Source organism: Triturus cristatus, chromosome 12 (genome assembly GCF_964204655.1).
Source record: "Triturus cristatus chromosome 12, aTriCri1.1, whole genome shotgun sequence".
NCBI lineage: Eukaryota > Metazoa > Chordata > Amphibia > Caudata > Salamandridae > Triturus > Triturus cristatus.
In genome coordinates, this window is record NC_140595.1 from 218,029,644 (window position 1) to 218,047,038 (window position 17,395).

Here is a 17,395-nt window from a genome sequence, read left to right on the forward strand (position 1 = left end):
CAAAGACCCTGTCATTGCGAGGGTGAGGACCTGAAAGGTATTTTCAGGCTCTAAGAAAGAGGGCGAGAACCAGGCCGGTGGGCAAAACAGGCCAACATTTCAAAGTCTCTGCTCAAGGTACAAAAAGGTGGACTGTTCACATGTGTATGTCTGGGAATATGCAAATTTATTTTGTACTCACCTCAGCTCATTAGGAGTTGTCGGGGCTGCTGGGGAAGGGGAACAGGAAATGTGAATCAGGCTTTTAGTTAAGTGGCACTGTAGGCCTTTTGTCCCCTAGCCATTTTACGCTTTCAACACGCTCTACACATAGCCATGCACCGTATGTGCCTTTTTCACACGTACTTTCATTAAACCTGAATATAGAAGGATATATCTGTCTAGGCTGGAGACACGTGAAACAAGTCTGACGTGCCCCTTCAAGTCTACCTGAGAGGAAGCTGACTCAGGATTGGCGACCTCTCAGGGCACCTCTAACCGGCACAAATAACGGGCAAGCCCTATGAAAAGCACAGCATGAGTCTTGGTCCCACCTTTAAAAAGGAGGGTGACCTCTGGGATCTGGCAGCAGGATCTTTGGGAGATAAGAAAATATACTGCCTGCGATCGTGTAGTTTCAAGTCAGTCAAAAAAAGCAATCTCATGCACTGCACAAGCTCTTTCCCATGAGGCACCTCTCCTGCACTCTGTTTATGCAAATGAGCAAGCAGAGAGCTCAGGAATAAAACACCAAACTCATGTCCCCCAAAAAAGCAGCAGACAATTGCTGGATATTCCCCAACTTCTAATGCATTTCTTTTAAACAAATGATAAACAGCCTCACCTGTGGCAAGGATTAAAAAAATTGAATAAACTCTTAAATGTTCCTCTCCACGGAAATCTTTAGTAAAAGGCGAAAGATTTTTTCGTTTTGAAGAGAAACCAGAGTAAGTGACAATATAGCTCTCTAGGGTAAGTGGCGGCACATCAAAGACCCTGTCATTGCGAGGGTGAGGACCTGAAAGGTATTTTCAGGCTCTAAGAAAGAGGGCGAGAACCAGGCCGGTCGGCAAAACAGGCCAACATTTCAAAGTCTCTGCTCAAGGTACAAAAAGGTGGACTGTTCACATGTGTATGTCTGGGAATATGCAAATTTCTTTTGTACTCACCTCAGCTCATTAGGAGTTGTCGGGGCTGCTGGGGAAGGGGAACAGGAAATGTGAATCAGGCTTTTAGTTAAGTGGCACTGTAGGCCTTTTGTCCCCTAGCCATTTTACGCTTTCAACACCATCCCTCCAATCGATATGCTCAGAGCCACCACTGTGCTCTACACATAGCCATGCACCGTATGTGCCTTTTTCACACGTTCTTTCATTAAACCTGAATATAGAAGGATATATCTGTCTAGGCTGGAGACACGTGAAACAAGTCTGACGTGCCCCTTCAAGTCTACCTGAGAGGAAGCGGACTCAGGATTGGCGACCTCTCAGGGCACCTCCAACGGGCACAAATAACGGGCAAGCCCTATGAAAAGCACAGCATGAGTCTTGGTCCCACCTTTAAAAAGGAGGGTGACCTCTGGGATCTGGCAGCAGGATCTTTGGGAGATAAGAAAATATACTGCCTGCGATCGTGTAGTTTCAAGTCAGTCAAGAAAAGCAATCTCATGCACTGCACAAGCTCTTTCCCATGAGGCACCTCTCCTGCACTCTGTTTATGCAAATGCGCAAGCAGAGAGCTCAGGAATAAAACACCAAACTCATGTCCCCCAAAAAAGCAGCAGACAATTGCTGGATATTCCCCAACTTCTAATGCTTTTCTTTTAAACAAATGATAAACAGCCTCACCTGTGTCAAGGCTTAAAAAAATTGAATAAACTCTTAAATGTTCCTCTCCACGGAAATCTTTAGTAAAAGGCGAAAGATATTTTCGTTTTGAAGAGAAACCAGAGTAAGTGACAATATAGCTCTCTAGGGTAAGTGGCGCCACATCAAAGACCCTGTCATTGCGAGGGTGAGGGCCTGAAAGGTATTTTCAGGCTCTAAGAAAGAGGGCGAGAACCAGGCCGGTGGGCAAAACAGGCCAACATTTCAAAGTCTCTGCTCAAGGTACAAAAAGGTGGACTGTTCACATGTGTATGTCTGGGAATATGCAAATTTCTTTTGTACTCACCTCAGCTCATTAGGAGTTGTCGGGGCTGCTGGGGAAGGGGAACAGGAAATGTGAATCAGGCTTTTAGTTAAGTGGCACTGTAGGCCTTTTGTCCCCTAGCCATTTTACGCTTTCAACACGCTCTACACATAGCCATGCACCGTATGTGCCTTTTTCACACGTACTTTCATTAAACCTGAATATAGAAGGATATATCTGTCTAGGCTGGAGACACGTGAAACAAGTCTGACGTGCCCCTTCAAGTCTACCTGAGAGGAAGCTGACTCAGGATTGGCGACCTCTCAGGGCACCTCTAACGGGCACAAATAACGGGCAAGCCCTATGAAAAGCACAGCATGAGTCTTGGTCCCACCTTTAAAAAGGAGGGTGACCTCTGGGATCTGGCAGCAGGATCTTTGGGAGATAAGAAAATATACTGCCTGCGATCGTGTAGTTTCAAGTCAGTCAAGAAAAGCAATCTCATGCACTGCACAAGCTCTTTCCCATGAGGCACCTCTCCTGCACTCTGTTTATGCAAATGAGCAAGCAGAGAGCTCAGGAATAAAACACCAAACTCATGTCCCCCAAAAAAGCAGCAGACAATTGCTGGATATTCCCCAACTTCTAATGCTTTTCTTTTAAACAAATGATAAACAGCCTCACCTGTGGCAAGGCTTAAAAAAATTGAATAAACTCTTAAATGTTCCTCTCCACGGAAATCTTTAGTAAAAGGCGAAAGATTTTTTCGTTTTGAAGAGAAACCAGAGTAAGTGACAATATAGCTCTCTAGGGTAAGTGGCGGCACATCAAAGACCCTGTCATTGCGAGGGTGAGGACCTGAAAGGTATTTTCAGGCTCTAAGAAAGAGGGCGAGAACCAGGCCGGTGGGCAAAACAGGCCAACATTTCAAAGTCTCTGCTCAAGGTACAAAAAGGTGGACTGTTCACATGTGTATGTGTGGGAATATGCAAATTTCTTTTGTACTCACCTCAGCTCATTAGGAGTTGTCGGGGCTGCTGGGGAAGGGGAACAGGAAATGTGAATCAGGCTTTTAGTTAAGTGGCACTGTAGGCCTTTTGTCCCCTAGCCATTTTACGCTTTCAACACGCTCTACACATAGCCATGCACCGTATGTGCCTTTTTCACACGTACTTTCATTAAACCTGAATATAGAAGGATATATCTGTCTAGGCTGGAGACACGTGAAACAAGTCTGACGTGCCCCTTCAAGTCTACCTGAGAGGAAGCTGACTCAGGATTGGCGACCTCTCAGGGCACCTCTAACCGGCACAAATAACGGGCAAGCCCTATGAAAAGCACAGCATGAGTCTTGGTCCCACCTTTAAAAAGGAGGGTGACCTCTGGGATCTGGCAGCAGGATCTTTGGGAGATAAGAAAATATACTGCCTGCGATCGTGTAGTTTCAAGTCAGTCAAGAAAAGCAATCTCATGCACTGCACAAGCTCTTTCCCATGAGGCACCTCTCCTGCACTCTGTTTATGCAAATGAGCAAGCAGAGAGCTCAGGAATAAAACACCAAACTCATGTCCCCCAAAAAAGCAGCAGACAATTGCTGGATATTCCCCAACTTCTAATGCATTTCTTTTAAACAAATGATAAACAGCCTCACCTGTGGCAAGGATTAAAAAAATTGAATAAACTCTTAAATGTTCCTCTCCACGGAAATCTTTAGTAAAAGGCGAAAGATTTTTTCGTTTTGAAGAGAAACCAGAGTAAGTGACAATATAGCTCTCTAGGGTAAGTGGCGGCACATCAAAGACCCTGTCATTGCGAGGGTGAGGACCTGAAAGGTATTTTCAGGCTCTAAGAAAGAGGGCGAGAACCAGGCCGGTCGGCAAAACAGGCCAACATTTCAAAGTCTCTGCTCAAGGTACAAAAAGGTGGACTGTTCACATGTGTATGTCTGGGAATATGCAAATTTCTTTTGTACTCACCTCAGCTCATTAGGAGTTGTCGGGGCTGCTGGGGAAGGGGAACAGGAAATGTGAATCAGGCTTTTAGTTAAGTGGCACTGTAGGCCTTTTGTCCCCTAGCCATTTTACGCTTTCAACACCATCCCTCCAATCGATATGCTCAGAGCCACCACTGTGCTCTACACATAGCCATGCACCGTATGTGCCTTTTTCACACGTACTTTCATTAAACCTGAATATAGAAGGATATATCTGTCTAGGCTGGAGACACGTGAAACAAGTCTGACGTGCCCCTTCAAGTCTACCTGAGAGGAAGCGGACTCAGGATTGGCGACCTCTCAGGGCACCTCCAACGGGCACAAATAACGGGCAAGCCCTATGAAAAGCACAGCATGAGTCTTGGTCCCACCTTTAAAAAGGAGGGTGACCTCTGGGATCTGGCAGCAGGATCTTTGGGAGATAAGAAAATATACTGCCTGCGATCGTGAAGTTTCAAGTCAGTCAAGAAAAGCAATCTCATGCACTGCACAAGCTCTTTCCCATGAGGCACCTCTCCTACACTCTGTTTATGCAAATGAGCAAGCAGAGAGCTCAGGAATAAAACACCAAACTCATGTCCCCCAAAAAAGCAGCAGACAATTGCTGGATATTCCCCAACTTCTAATGCTTTTCTTTTAAACAAATGATAAACAGCCTCACCTGTGGCAAGGCTTAAAAAAATTGAATAAACTCTTAAATGTTCCTCTCCACGGAAATCTTTAGTAAAAGGCGAAAGATTTTTTCGTTTTGAAGAGAAACCAGAGTAAGTGACAATATAGCTCTCTAGGGTAAGTGGCGGCACATCAAAGACCCTGTCATTGCGAGGGTGAGGACCTGAAAGGTATTTTCAGGCTCTAAGAAAGAGGGCGAGAACCAGGCCGGTGGGCAAAACAGGCCAACATTTCAAAGTCTCTGCTCAAGGTACAAAAAGGTGGACTGTTCACATGTGTATGTCTGGGAATATGCAAATTTCTTTTGTACTCACCTCAGCTCATTAGGAGTTGTCGGGGCTGCTGGGGAAGGGGAACAGGAAATGTGAATCAGGCTTTTAGTTAAGTGGCACTGTAGGCCTTTTGTCCCCTAGCCATTTTACGCTTTCAACACGCTCTACACATAGCCATGCACCGTATGTGCCTTTTTCACACGTACTTTCATTAAACCTGAATATAGAAGGATATATCTGTCTAGGCTGGAGACACGTGAAACAAGTCTGACGTGCCCCTTCAAGTCTACCTGAGAGGAAGCGGACTCAGGATTGGCGACCTCTCAGGGCACCTCCAACGGGCACAAATAACGGGCAAGCCCTATGAAAAGCACAGCATGAGTCTTGGTCCCACCTTTAAAAAGGAGGGTGACCTCTGGGATCTGGCAGCAGGATCTTTGGGAGATAAGAAAATATACTGCCTGCGATCGTGAAGTTTCAAGTCAGTCAAGAAAAGCAATCTCATGCACTGCACAAGCTCTTTCCCATGAGGCACCTCTCCTGCACTCTGTTTATGCAAATGAGCAAGCAGAGAGCTCAGGAATAAAACACCAAACTCATGTCCCCCAAAAAAAGCAGCAGACAATTGCTGGATATTCCCCAACTTGTAATGCTTTTCTTTTAAACAAATGATAAACAGCCTCACCTGTGGCAAGGCTTAAAAAAATTGAATAAACTCTTAAATGTTCCTCTCCACGGAAATCTTTAGTAAAAAGCGAAAGATTTTTTCGTTTTGAAGAGAAACCAGAGTAAGTGACAATATAGCTCTCTAGGGTAAGTGGCGGCACATCAAAGACCCTGTCATTGCGAGGGTGAGGACCTGAAAGGTATTTTCAGGCTCTAAGAAAGAGGGCGAGAACCAGGCCGGTGGGCAAAACAGGCCAACATTTCAAAGTCTCTGCTCAAGGTACAAAAAGGTGGACTGTTCACATGTGTATGTCTGGGAATATGCAAATTTCTTTTGTACTCACCTCAGCTCATTAGGAGTTGTCGGGGCTGCTGGGGAAGGGGAACAGGAAATGTGAATCAGGCTTTTAGTTAAGTGGCACTGTAGGCCTTTTGTCCCCTAGCCATTTTACGCTTTCAACACGCTCTACACATAGCCATGCACCGTATGTGCCTTTTTCACACGTACTTTCATTAAACCTGAATATAGAAGGATATATCTGTCTAGGCTGGAGACACGTGAAACAAGTCTGACGTGCCCCTTCAAGTCTACCTGAGAGGAAGCGGACTCAGGATTGGCGACCTCTCAGGGCACCTCCAACGGGCACAAATAACGGGCAAGCCCTATGAAAAGCACAGCATGAGTCTTGGTCCCACCTTTAAAAAGGAGGGTGACCTCTGGGATCTGGCAGCAGGATCTTTGGGAGATAAGAAAATATACTGCCTGCGATCGTGTAGTTTCAAGTCAGTCAAGAAAAGCAATCTCATGCACTGCACAAGCTCTTTCCCATGAGGCACCTCTCCTGCACTCTGTTTATGCAAATGAGCAAGCAGAGAGCTCAGGAATAAAACACCAAACTCATGTCCCCCAAAAAAGCAGCAGACAATTGCTGGATATTCCCCAACTTCTAATGCTTTTCTTTTAAACAAATGATAAACAGCCTCACCTGTGGCAAGGATTAAAAAAATTGAATAAACTCTTAAATGTTCCTCTCCACGGAAATCTTTAGTAAAAAGCGAAAGATTTTTTCGTTTTGAAGAGAAACCAGAGTAAGTGACAATATAGCTCTCTAGGGTAAGTGGCGGCACATCAAAGACCCTGTCATTGCGAGGGTGAGGACCTGAAAGGTATTTTCAGGCTCTAAGAAAGAGGGCGAGAACCAGGCCGGTGGGCAAAACAGGCCAACATTTCAAAGTCTCTGCTCAAGGTACAAAAAGGTGGACTGTTCACATGTGTATGTCTGGGAATATGCAAATTTATTTTGTACTCACCTCAGCTCATTAGGAGTTGTCGGGGCTGCTGGGGAAGGGGAACAGGAAATGTGAATCAGGCTTTTAGTTAAGTGGCACTGTAGGCCTTTTGTCCCCTAGCCATTTTACGCTTTCAACACGCTCTACACATAGCCATGCACCGTATGTGCCTTTTTCACACGTACTTTCATTAAACCTGAATATAGAAGGATATATCTGTCTAGGCTGGAGACACGTGAAACAAGTCTGACGTGCCCCTTCAAGTCTACCTGAGAGGAAGCTGACTCAGGATTGGCGACCTCTCAGGGCACCTCTAACCGGCACAAATAACGGGCAAGCCCTATGAAAAGCACAGCATGAGTCTTGGTCCCACCTTTAAAAAGGAGGGTGACCTCTGGGATCTGGCAGCAGGATCTTTGGGAGATAAGAAAATATACTGCCTGCGATCGTGTAGTTTCAAGTCAGTCAAAAAAAGCAATCTCATGCACTGCACAAGCTCTTTCCCATGAGGCACCTCTCCTGCACTCTGTTTATGCAAATGAGCAAGCAGAGAGCTCAGGAATAAAACACCAAACTCATGTCCCCCAAAAAAGCAGCAGACAATTGCTGGATATTCCCCAACTTCTAATGCATTTCTTTTAAACAAATGATAAACAGCCTCACCTGTGGCAAGGATTAAAAAAATTGAATAAACTCTTAAATGTTCCTCTCCACGGAAATCTTTAGTAAAAGGCGAAAGATTTTTTCGTTTTGAAGAGAAACCAGAGTAAGTGACAATATAGCTCTCTAGGGTAAGTGGCGGCACATCAAAGACCCTGTCATTGCGAGGGTGAGGACCTGAAAGGTATTTTCAGGCTCTAAGAAAGAGGGCGAGAACCAGGCCGGTCGGCAAAACAGGCCAACATTTCAAAGTCTCTGCTCAAGGTACAAAAAGGTGGACTGTTCACATGTGTATGTCTGGGAATATGCAAATTTCTTTTGTACTCACCTCAGCTCATTAGGAGTTGTCGGGGCTGCTGGGGAAGGGGAACAGGAAATGTGAATCAGGCTTTTAGTTAAGTGGCACTGTAGGCCTTTTGTCCCCTAGCCATTTTACGCTTTCAACACCATCCCTCCAATCGATATGCTCAGAGCCACCACTGTGCTCTACACATAGCCATGCACCGTATGTGCCTTTTTCACACGTTCTTTCATTAAACCTGAATATAGAAGGATATATCTGTCTAGGCTGGAGACACGTGAAACAAGTCTGACGTGCCCCTTCAAGTCTACCTGAGAGGAAGCGGACTCAGGATTGGCGACCTCTCAGGGCACCTCCAACGGGCACAAATAACGGGCAAGCCCTATGAAAAGCACAGCATGAGTCTTGGTCCCACCTTTAAAAAGGAGGGTGACCTCTGGGATCTGGCAGCAGGATCTTTGGGAGATAAGAAAATATACTGCCTGCGATCGTGTAGTTTCAAGTCAGTCAAGAAAAGCAATCTCATGCACTGCACAAGCTCTTTCCCATGAGGCACCTCTCCTGCACTCTGTTTATGCAAATGAGCAAGCAGAGAGCTCAGGAATAAAACACCAAACTCATGTCCCCCAAAAAAGCAGCAGACAATTGCTGGATATTCCCCAACTTCTAATGCTTTTCTTTTAAACAAATGATAAACAGCCTCACCTGTGTCAAGGCTTAAAAAAATTGAATAAACTCTTAAATGTTCCTCTCCACGGAAATCTTTAGTAAAAGGCGAAAGATATTTTCGTTTTGAAGAGAAACCAGAGTAAGTGACAATATAGCTCTCTAGGGTAAGTGGCGCCACATCAAAGACCCTGTCATTGCGAGGGTGAGGGCCTGAAAGGTATTTTCAGGCTCTAAGAAAGAGGGCGAGAACCAGGCCGGTGGGCAAAACAGGCCAACATTTCAAAGTCTCTGCTCAAGGTACAAAAAGGTGGACTGTTCACATGTGTATGTCTGGGAATATGCAAATTTCTTTTGTACTCACCTCAGCTCATTAGGAGTTGTCGGGGCTGCTGGGGAAGGGGAACAGGAAATGTGAATCAGGCTTTTAGTTAAGTGGCACTGTAGGCCTTTTGTCCCCTAGCCATTTTACGCTTTCAACACGCTCTACACATAGCCATGCACCGTATGTGCCTTTTTCACACGTACTTTCATTAAACCTGAATATAGAAGGATATATCTGTCTAGGCTGGAGACACGTGAAACAAGTCTGACGTGCCCCTTCAAGTCTACCTGAGAGGAAGCTGACTCAGGATTGGCGACCTCTCAGGGCACCTCTAACGGGCACAAATAACGGGCAAGCCCTATGAAAAGCACAGCATGAGTCTTGGTCCCACCTTTAAAAAGGAGGGTGACCTCTGGGATCTGGCAGCAGGATCTTTGGGAGATAAGAAAATATACTGCCTGCGATCGTGTAGTTTCAAGTCAGTCAAGAAAAGCAATCTCATGCACTGCACAAGCTCTTTCCCATGAGGCACCTCTCCTGCACTCTGTTTATGCAAATGAGCAAGCAGAGAGCTCAGGAATAAAACACCAAACTCATGTCCCCCAAAAAAGCAGCAGACAATTGCTGGATATTCCCCAACTTCTAATGCTTTTCTTTTAAACAAATGATAAACAGCCTCACCTGTGGCAAGGCTTAAAAAAATTGAATAAACTCTTAAATGTTCCTCTCCACGGAAATCTTTAGTAAAAGGCGAAAGATTTTTTCGTTTTGAAGAGAAACCAGAATAAGTGACAATATAGCTCTCTAGGGTAAGTGGCGGCACATCAAAGACCCTGTCATTGCGAGGGTGAGGACCTGAAAGGTATTTTCAGGCTCTAAGAAAGAGGGCGAGAACCAGGCCGGTGGGCAAAACAGGCCAACATTTCAAAGTCTCTGCTCAAGGTACAAAAAGGTGGACTGTTCACATGTGTATGTCTGGGAATATGCAAATTTCTTTTGTACTCACCTCAGCTCATTAGGAGTTGTCGGGGCTGCTGGGGAAGGGGAACAGGAAATGTGAATCAGGCTTTTAGTTAAGTGGCACTGTAGGCCTTTTGTCCCCTAGCCATTTTACGCTTTCAACACGCTCTACACATAGCCATGCACCGTATGTGCCTTTTTCACACGTACTTTCATTAAACCTGAATATAGAAGGATATATCTGTCTAGGCTGGAGACACGTGAAACAAGTCTGACGTGCCCCTTCAAGTCTACCTGAGAGGAAGCGGACTCAGGATTGGCGACCTCTCAGGGCACCTCCAACGGGCACAAATAACGGGCAAGCCCTATGAAAAGCACAGCATGAGTCTTGGTCCCACCTTTAAAAAGGAGGGTGACCTCTGGGATCTGGCAGCAGGATCTTTGGGAGATAAGAAAATATACTGCCTGCGATCGTGTAGTTTCAAGTCAGTCAAGAAAAGCAATCTCATGCACTGCACAAGCTCTTTCCCATGAGGCACCTCTCCTGCACTCTGTTTATGCAAATGAGCAAGCAGAGAGCTCAGGAATAAAACACCAAACTCATGTCCCCCAAAAAAGCAGCAGACAATTGCTGGATATTCCCCAACTTCTAATGCTTTTCTTTTAAACAAATGATAAACAGCCTCACCTGTGGCAAGGATTAAAAAAATTGAATAAACTCTTAAATGTTCCTCTCCACGGAAATCTTTAGTAAAAGGCGAAAGATTTTTTCGTTTTGAAGAGAAACCAGTGTAAGTGACAATATAGCTCTCTAGGGTAAGTGGCGGCACATCAAAGACCCTGTCATTGCGAGGGTGAGGACCTGAAAGGTATTTTCAGGCTCTAAGAAAGAGGGCGAGAACCAGGCCGGTGGGCAAAACAGGCCAACATTTCAAAGTCTCTGCTCAAGGTACAAAAAGGTGGACTGTTCACATGTGTATGTCTGGGAATATGCAAATTTCTTTTGTACTCACCTCAGCTCATTAGGAGTTGTCGGGGCTGCTGGGGAAGGGGAACAGGAAATGTGAATCAGGCTTTTAGTTAAGTGGCACTGTAGGCCTTTTGTCCCCTAGCCATTTTACGCTTTCAACACGCTCTACACATAGCCATGCACCGTATGTGCCTTTTTCACACGTACTTTTATTAAACCTGAATATAGAAGGATATATCTGTCTAGGCTGGAGACACGTGAAACAAGTCTGACGTGCCCCTTCAAGTCTACCTGAGAGGAAGCGGACTCAGGATTGGCGACCACTCAGGGCACCTCCAATGGGCACAAATAACGGGCAAGCCCTATGAAAAGCACAGCATGAGTCTTGGTCCCACCTTTAAAAAGGAGGGTGACCTCTGGGATCTGGCAGCAGGATCTTTGGGAGATAAGAAAATATACTGCCTGCGATCGTGTAGTTTCAAGTCAGTCAAGAAAAGCAATCTCATGCACTGCACAAGCTCTTTCCCATGAGGCACCTCTCCTGCACTCTGTTTATGCAAATGAGCAAGCAGAGAGCTCAGGAATAAAACACCAAACTCATGTCCCCCAAAAAAGCAGCAGACAATTGCTGGATATTCCCCAACTTCTAATGCTTTTCTTTTAAACAAATGATAAACAGCCTCACCTGTGGCAAGGCTTAAAAAAATTGAATAAACTCTTAAATGTTCCTCTCCACAGAAATCTTTAGTAAAAGGCGAAAGATATTTTCGTTTTGAAGAGAAACCAGAGTAAGTGACAATATAGCTCTCTAGGGTAAGTGGCGGCACATCAAAGACCCTGTCATTGCGAGGGTGAGGACCTGAAAGGTATTTTCAGGCTCTAAGAAAGAGGGCGAGAACCAGGCCGGTGGGCAAAACAGGCCAACATTTCAAAGTCTCTGCTCAAGGTACAAAAAGGTGGACTGTTCACATGTGTATGTCTGGGAATATGCAAATTTCTTTTGTACTCACCTCAGCTCATTAGGAGTTGTCGGGGCTGCTGGGGAAGGGGAACAGGAAATGTGAATCAGGCTTTTAGTTAAGTGGCACTGTAGGCCTTTTGTCCCCTAGCCATTTTACGCTTTCAACACGCTCTACACATAGCCATGCACCGTATGTGCCTTTTTCACACGTACTTTTATTAAACCTGAATATAGAAGGATATATCTGTCTAGGCTGGAGACACGTGAAACAAGTCTGACGTGCCCCTTCAAGTCTACCTGAGAGGAAGCGGACTCAGGATTGGCGACCTCTCAGGGCACCTCCAATGGGCACAAATAACGGGCAAGCCCTATGAAAAGCACAGCATGAGTCTTGGTCCCACCTTTAAAAAGGAGGGTGACCTCTGGGATCTGGCAGCAGGATCTTTGGGAGATAAGAAAATATACTGCCTGCGATCGTGTAGTTTCAAGTCAGTCAAGAAAAGCAATCTCATGCACTGCACAAGCTCTTTCCCATGAGGCACCTCTCCTGCACTCTGTTTATGCAAATGAGCAAGCAGAGAGCTCAGGAATAAAACACCAAACTCATGTCCCCCAAAAAAGCAGCAGACAATTGCTGGATATTCCCCAACTTCTAATGCTTTTCTTTTAAACAAATGATAAACAGCCTCACCTGTGGCAAGGCTTAAAAAAATTGAATAAACTCTTAAATGTTCCTCTCCACAGAAATCTTTAGTAAAAGGCGAAAGATATTTTCGTTTTGAAGAGAAACCAGAGTAAGTGACAATATAGCTCTCTAGGGTAAGTGGCGGCACATCAAAGACCCTGTCATTGCGAGGGTGAGGACCTGAAAGGTATTTTCAGGCTCTAAGAAAGAGGGCGAGAACCAGGCCGGTGGGCAAAACAGGCCAACATTTCAAAGTCTCTGCTCAAGGTACAAAAAGGTGGACTGTTCACATGTGTATGTCTGGGAATATGCAAATTTCTTTTGTACTCACCTCAGCTCATTAGGAGTTGTCGGGGCTGCTGGGGAAGGGGAACAGGAAATGTGAATCAGGCTTTTAGTTAAGTGGCACTGTAGGCCTTTTGTCCCCTAGCCATTTTACGCTTTCAACACGCTCTACACATAGCCATGCACCGTATGTGCCTTTTTCACACGTACTTTCATTAAACCTGAATATAGAAGGATATATCTGTCTAGGCTGGAGACACGTGAAACAAGTCTGACGTGCCCCTTCAAGTCTACCTGAGAGGAAGCTGACTCAGGATTGGCGACCTCTCAGGGCACCTCTAACGGGCACAAATAATGGGCAAGCCCTATGAAAAGCACAGCATGAGTCTTGGTCCCACCTTTAAAAAGGAGGGTGACCTCTGGGATCTGGCAGCAGGATCTTTGGGAGATAAGAAAATATACTGCCTGCGATCGTGAAGTTTCAAGTCAGTCAAGAAAAGCAATCTCATGCACTGCACAAGCTCTTTCCCATGAGGCACCTCTCCTACACTCTGTTTATGCAAATGAGCAAGCAGAGAGCTCAGGAATAAAACACCAAACTCATGTCCCCCAAAAAAGCAGCAGACAATTGCTGGATATTCCCCAACTTGTAATGCTTTTCTTTTAAACAAATGATAAACAGCCTCACCTGTGGCAAGGCTTAAAAAAATTGAATAAACTCTTAAATGTTCCTCTCCACGGAAATCTTTAGTAAAAGGCGAAAGATTTTTTCGTTTTGAAGAGAAACCAGAGTAAGTGACAATATAGCTCTCTAGGGTAAGTGGCGGCACATCAAAGACCCTGTCATTGCGAGGGTGAGGACCTGAAAGGTATTTTCAGGCTCTAAGAAAGAGGGCGAGAACCAGGCCGGTGGGCAAAACAGGCCAACATTTCAAAGTCTCTGCTCAAGGTACAAAAAGGTGGACTGTTCACATGTGTATGTCTGGGAATATGCAAATTTCTTTTGTACTCACCTCAGCTCATTAGGAGTTGTCGGGGCTGCTGGGGAAGGGGAACAGGAAATGTGAATCAGGCTTTTAGTTAAGTGGCACTGTAGGCCTTTTGTCCCCTAGCCATTTTACGCTTTCAACACGCTCTACACATAGCCATGCACCGTATGTGCCTTTTTCACACGTACTTTCATTAAACCTGAATATAGAAGGATATATCTGTCTAGGCTGGAGACACGTGAAACAAGTCTGACGTGCCCCTTCAAGTCTACCTGAGAGGAAGCGGACTCAGGATTGGCGACCTCTCAGGGCACCTCCAACGGGCACAAATAACGGGCAAGCCCTATGAAAAGCACAGCATGAGTCTTGGTCCCACCTTTAAAAAGGAGGGTGACCTCTGGGATCTGGCAGCAGGATCTTTGGGAGATAAGAAAATATACTGCCTGCGATCGTGAAGTTTCAAGTCAGTCAAGAAAAGCAATCTCATGCACTGCACAAGCTCTTTCCCATGAGGCACCTCTCCTGCACTCTGTTTATGCAAATGAGCAAGCAGAGAGCTCAGGAATAAAACACCAAACTCATGTCCCCCAAAAAAAGCAGCAGACAATTGCTGGATATTCCCCAACTTGTAATGCTTTTCTTTTAAACAAATGATAAACAGCCTCACCTGTGGCAAGGCTTAAAAAAATTGAATAAACTCTTAAATGTTCCTCTCCACGGAAATCTTTAGTAAAAAGCGAAAGATTTTTTCGTTTTGAAGAGAAACCAGAGTAAGTGACAATATAGCTCTCTAGGGTAAGTGGCGGCACATCAAAGACCCTGTCATTGCGAGGGTGAGGACCTGAAAGGTATTTTCAGGCTCTAAGAAAGAGGGCGAGAACCAGGCCGGTGGGCAAAACAGGCCAACATTTCAAAGTCTCTGCTCAAGGTACAAAAAGGTGGACTGTTCACATGTGTATGTCTGGGAATATGCAAATTTCTTTTGTACTCACCTCAGCTCATTAGGAGTTGTCGGGGCTGCTGGGGAAGGGGAACAGGAAATGTGAATCAGGCTTTTAGTTAAGTGGCACTGTAGGCCTTTTGTCCCCTAGCCATTTTACGCTTTCAACACGCTCTACACATAGCCATGCACCGTATGTGCCTTTTTCACACGTACTTTCATTAAACCTGAATATAGAAGGATATATCTGTCTAGGCTGGAGACACGTGAAACAAGTCTGACGTGCCCCTTCAAGTCTACCTGAGAGGAAGCGGACTCAGGATTGGCGACCTCTCAGGGCACCTCCAACGGGCACAAATAACGGGCAAGCCCTATGAAAAGCACAGCATGAGTCTTGGTCCCACCTTTAAAAAGGAGGGTGACCTCTGGGATCTGGCAGCAGGATCTTTGGGAGATAAGAAAATATACTGCCTGCGATCGTGTAGTTTCAAGTCAGTCAAGAAAAGCAATCTCATGCACTGCACAAGCTCTTTCCCATGAGGCACCTCTCCTGCACTCTGTTTATGCAAATGAGCAAGCAGAGAGCTCAGGAATAAAACACCAAACTCATGTCCCCCAAAAAAGCAGCAGACAATTGCTGGATATTCCCCAACTTCTAATGCTTTTCTTTTAAACAAATGATAAACAGCCTCACCTGTGGCAAGGCTTAAAAAAATTGAATAAACTCTTAAATGTTCCTCTCCACAGAAATCTTTAGTAAAAGGCGAAAGATATTTTCGTTTTGAAGAGAAACCAGAGTAAGTGACAATATAGCTCTCTAGGGTAAGTGGCGGCACATCAAAGACCCTGTCATTGCGAGGGTGAGGACCTGAAAGGTATTTTCAGGCTCTAAGAAAGAGGGCGAGAACCAGGCCGGTGGGCAAAACAGGCCAACATTTCAAAGTCTCTGCTCAAGGTACAAAAAGGTGGACTGTTCACATGTGTATGTGTGGGAATATGCAAATTTCTTTTGTACTCACCTCAGCTCATTAGGAGTTGTCGGGGCTGCTGGGGAAGGGGAACAGGAAATGTGAATCAGGCTTTTAGTTAAGTGGCACTGTAGGCCTTTTGTCCCCTAGCCATTTTACGCTTTCAACACGCTCTACACATAGCCATGCACCGTATGTGCCTTTTTCACACGTACTTTCATTAAACCTGAATATAGAAGGATATATCTGTCTAGGCTGGAGACACGTGAAACAAGTCTGACGTGCCCCTTCAAGTCTACCTGAGAGGAAGCTGACTCAGGATTGGCGACCTCTCAGGGCACCTCTAACCGGCACAAATAACGGGCAAGCCCTATGAAAAGCACAGCATGAGTCTTGGTCCCACCTTTAAAAAGGAGGGTGACCTCTGGGATCTGGCAGCAGGATCTTTGGGAGATAAGAAAATATACTGCCTGCGATCGTGTAGTTTCAAGTCAGTCAAGAAAAGCAATCTCATGCACTGCACAAGCTCTTTCCCATGAGGCACCTCTCCTGCACTCTGTTTATGCAAATGAGCAAGCAGAGAGCTCAGGAATAAAACACCAAACTCATGTCCCCCAAAAAAGCAGCAGACAATTGCTGGATATTCCCCAACTTCTAATGCATTTCTTTTAAACAAATGATAAACAGCCTCACCTGTGGCAAGGATTAAAAAAATTGAATAAACTCTTAAATGTTCCTCTCCACGGAAATCTTTAGTAAAAGGCGAAAGATTTTTTCGTTTTGAAGAGAAACCAGAGTAAGTGACAATATAGCTCTCTAGGGTAAGTGGCGGCACATCAAAGACCCTGTCATTGCGAGGGTGAGGACCTGAAAGGTATTTTCAGGCTCTAAGAAAGAGGGCGAGAACCAGGCCGGTCGGCAAAACAGGCCAACATTTCAAAGTCTCTGCTCAAGGTACAAAAAGGTGGACTGTTCACATGTGTATGTCTGGGAATATGCAAATTTCTTTTGTACTCACCTCAGCTCATTAGGAGTTGTCGGGGCTGCTGGGGAAGGGGAACAGGAAATGTGAATCAGGCTTTTAGTTAAGTGGCACTGTAGGCCTTTTGTCCCCTAGCCATTTTACGCTTTCAACACCATCCCTCCAATCGATATGCTCAGAGCCACCACTGTGCTCTACACATAGCCATGCACCGTATGTGCCTTTTTCACACGTACTTTCATTAAACCTGAATATAGAAGGATATATCTGTCTAGGCTGGAGACACGTGAAACAAGTCTGACGTGCCCCTTCAAGTCTACCTGAGAGGAAGCGGACTCAGGATTGGCGACCTCTCAGGGCACCTCCAACGGGCACAAATAACGGGCAAGCCCTATGAAAAGCACAGCATGAGTCTTGGTCCCACCTTTAAAAAGGAGGGTGACCTCTGGGATCTGGCAGCAGGATCTTTGGGAGATAAGAAAATATACTGCCTGCGATCGTGAAGTTTCAAGTCAGTCAAGAAAAGCAATCTCATGCACTGCACAAGCTCTTTCCCATGAGGCACCTCTCCTACACTCTGTTTATGCAAATGAGCAAGCAGAGAGCTCAGGAATAAAACACCAAACTCATGTCCCCCAAAAAAGCAGCAGACAATTGCTGGATATTCCCCAACTTCTAATGCTTTTCTTTTAAACAAATGA

The 17,395-nt window shown here is 45.3% G+C and overlaps 17 non-coding genes across 17 annotated transcripts; all 17 read right to left on the reverse strand.

Annotated features, from left to right (window-relative positions):
* Positions 1-815: 815 nt before the first annotated feature.
* On the reverse strand, positions 816-930 carry LOC146774560 (U5 spliceosomal RNA). The gene has a single exon (XR_014974089.1). It is a non-coding gene; the product is annotated as a U5 spliceosomal RNA (small nuclear RNA).
* Positions 931-1,818: 888 nt separating this feature from the next.
* Positions 1,819-1,933, reverse strand: LOC146774561 (U5 spliceosomal RNA). Its single transcript, XR_014974339.1, has one exon. It is a non-coding gene; the product is annotated as a U5 spliceosomal RNA (small nuclear RNA).
* Positions 1,934-2,785: 852 nt separating this feature from the next.
* Positions 2,786-2,900, reverse strand: LOC146774562 (U5 spliceosomal RNA). Its single transcript, XR_014972788.1, has one exon. It is a non-coding gene; the product is annotated as a U5 spliceosomal RNA (small nuclear RNA).
* Positions 2,901-3,752: 852 nt separating this feature from the next.
* Positions 3,753-3,867, reverse strand: LOC146774563 (U5 spliceosomal RNA). The gene has a single exon (XR_014974090.1). It is a non-coding gene; the product is annotated as a U5 spliceosomal RNA (small nuclear RNA).
* Positions 3,868-4,755: 888 nt separating this feature from the next.
* LOC146774564 (U5 spliceosomal RNA) lies at positions 4,756-4,870 on the reverse strand. Its single transcript, XR_014972789.1, has one exon. It is a non-coding gene; the product is annotated as a U5 spliceosomal RNA (small nuclear RNA).
* An 853-nt stretch (positions 4,871-5,723) lies between these two features.
* On the reverse strand, positions 5,724-5,838 carry LOC146774565 (U5 spliceosomal RNA). The gene has a single exon (XR_014974397.1). It is a non-coding gene; the product is annotated as a U5 spliceosomal RNA (small nuclear RNA).
* An 852-nt stretch (positions 5,839-6,690) lies between these two features.
* LOC146774566 (U5 spliceosomal RNA) lies at positions 6,691-6,805 on the reverse strand. Its single transcript, XR_014974683.1, has one exon. It is a non-coding gene; the product is annotated as a U5 spliceosomal RNA (small nuclear RNA).
* Positions 6,806-7,657: 852 nt separating this feature from the next.
* Positions 7,658-7,772, reverse strand: LOC146774567 (U5 spliceosomal RNA). The gene has a single exon (XR_014974091.1). It is a non-coding gene; the product is annotated as a U5 spliceosomal RNA (small nuclear RNA).
* Positions 7,773-8,660: 888 nt separating this feature from the next.
* Positions 8,661-8,775, reverse strand: LOC146774568 (U5 spliceosomal RNA). Its single transcript, XR_014974340.1, has one exon. It is a non-coding gene; the product is annotated as a U5 spliceosomal RNA (small nuclear RNA).
* Positions 8,776-9,627: 852 nt separating this feature from the next.
* On the reverse strand, positions 9,628-9,742 carry LOC146774569 (U5 spliceosomal RNA). Its single transcript, XR_014973902.1, has one exon. It is a non-coding gene; the product is annotated as a U5 spliceosomal RNA (small nuclear RNA).
* An 852-nt stretch (positions 9,743-10,594) lies between these two features.
* On the reverse strand, positions 10,595-10,709 carry LOC146774570 (U5 spliceosomal RNA). Its single transcript, XR_014974662.1, has one exon. It is a non-coding gene; the product is annotated as a U5 spliceosomal RNA (small nuclear RNA).
* An 852-nt stretch (positions 10,710-11,561) lies between these two features.
* LOC146774571 (U5 spliceosomal RNA) lies at positions 11,562-11,676 on the reverse strand. Its single transcript, XR_014974692.1, has one exon. It is a non-coding gene; the product is annotated as a U5 spliceosomal RNA (small nuclear RNA).
* Positions 11,677-12,528: 852 nt separating this feature from the next.
* LOC146774572 (U5 spliceosomal RNA) lies at positions 12,529-12,643 on the reverse strand. Its single transcript, XR_014974693.1, has one exon. It is a non-coding gene; the product is annotated as a U5 spliceosomal RNA (small nuclear RNA).
* An 852-nt stretch (positions 12,644-13,495) lies between these two features.
* On the reverse strand, positions 13,496-13,610 carry LOC146774573 (U5 spliceosomal RNA). Its single transcript, XR_014972790.1, has one exon. It is a non-coding gene; the product is annotated as a U5 spliceosomal RNA (small nuclear RNA).
* Positions 13,611-14,463: 853 nt separating this feature from the next.
* On the reverse strand, positions 14,464-14,578 carry LOC146774574 (U5 spliceosomal RNA). The gene has a single exon (XR_014974398.1). It is a non-coding gene; the product is annotated as a U5 spliceosomal RNA (small nuclear RNA).
* Positions 14,579-15,430: 852 nt separating this feature from the next.
* On the reverse strand, positions 15,431-15,545 carry LOC146774575 (U5 spliceosomal RNA). The gene has a single exon (XR_014974694.1). It is a non-coding gene; the product is annotated as a U5 spliceosomal RNA (small nuclear RNA).
* An 852-nt stretch (positions 15,546-16,397) lies between these two features.
* On the reverse strand, positions 16,398-16,512 carry LOC146774576 (U5 spliceosomal RNA). The gene has a single exon (XR_014974093.1). It is a non-coding gene; the product is annotated as a U5 spliceosomal RNA (small nuclear RNA).
* Between the last annotated feature and the right edge of the window lie 883 nt (positions 16,513-17,395).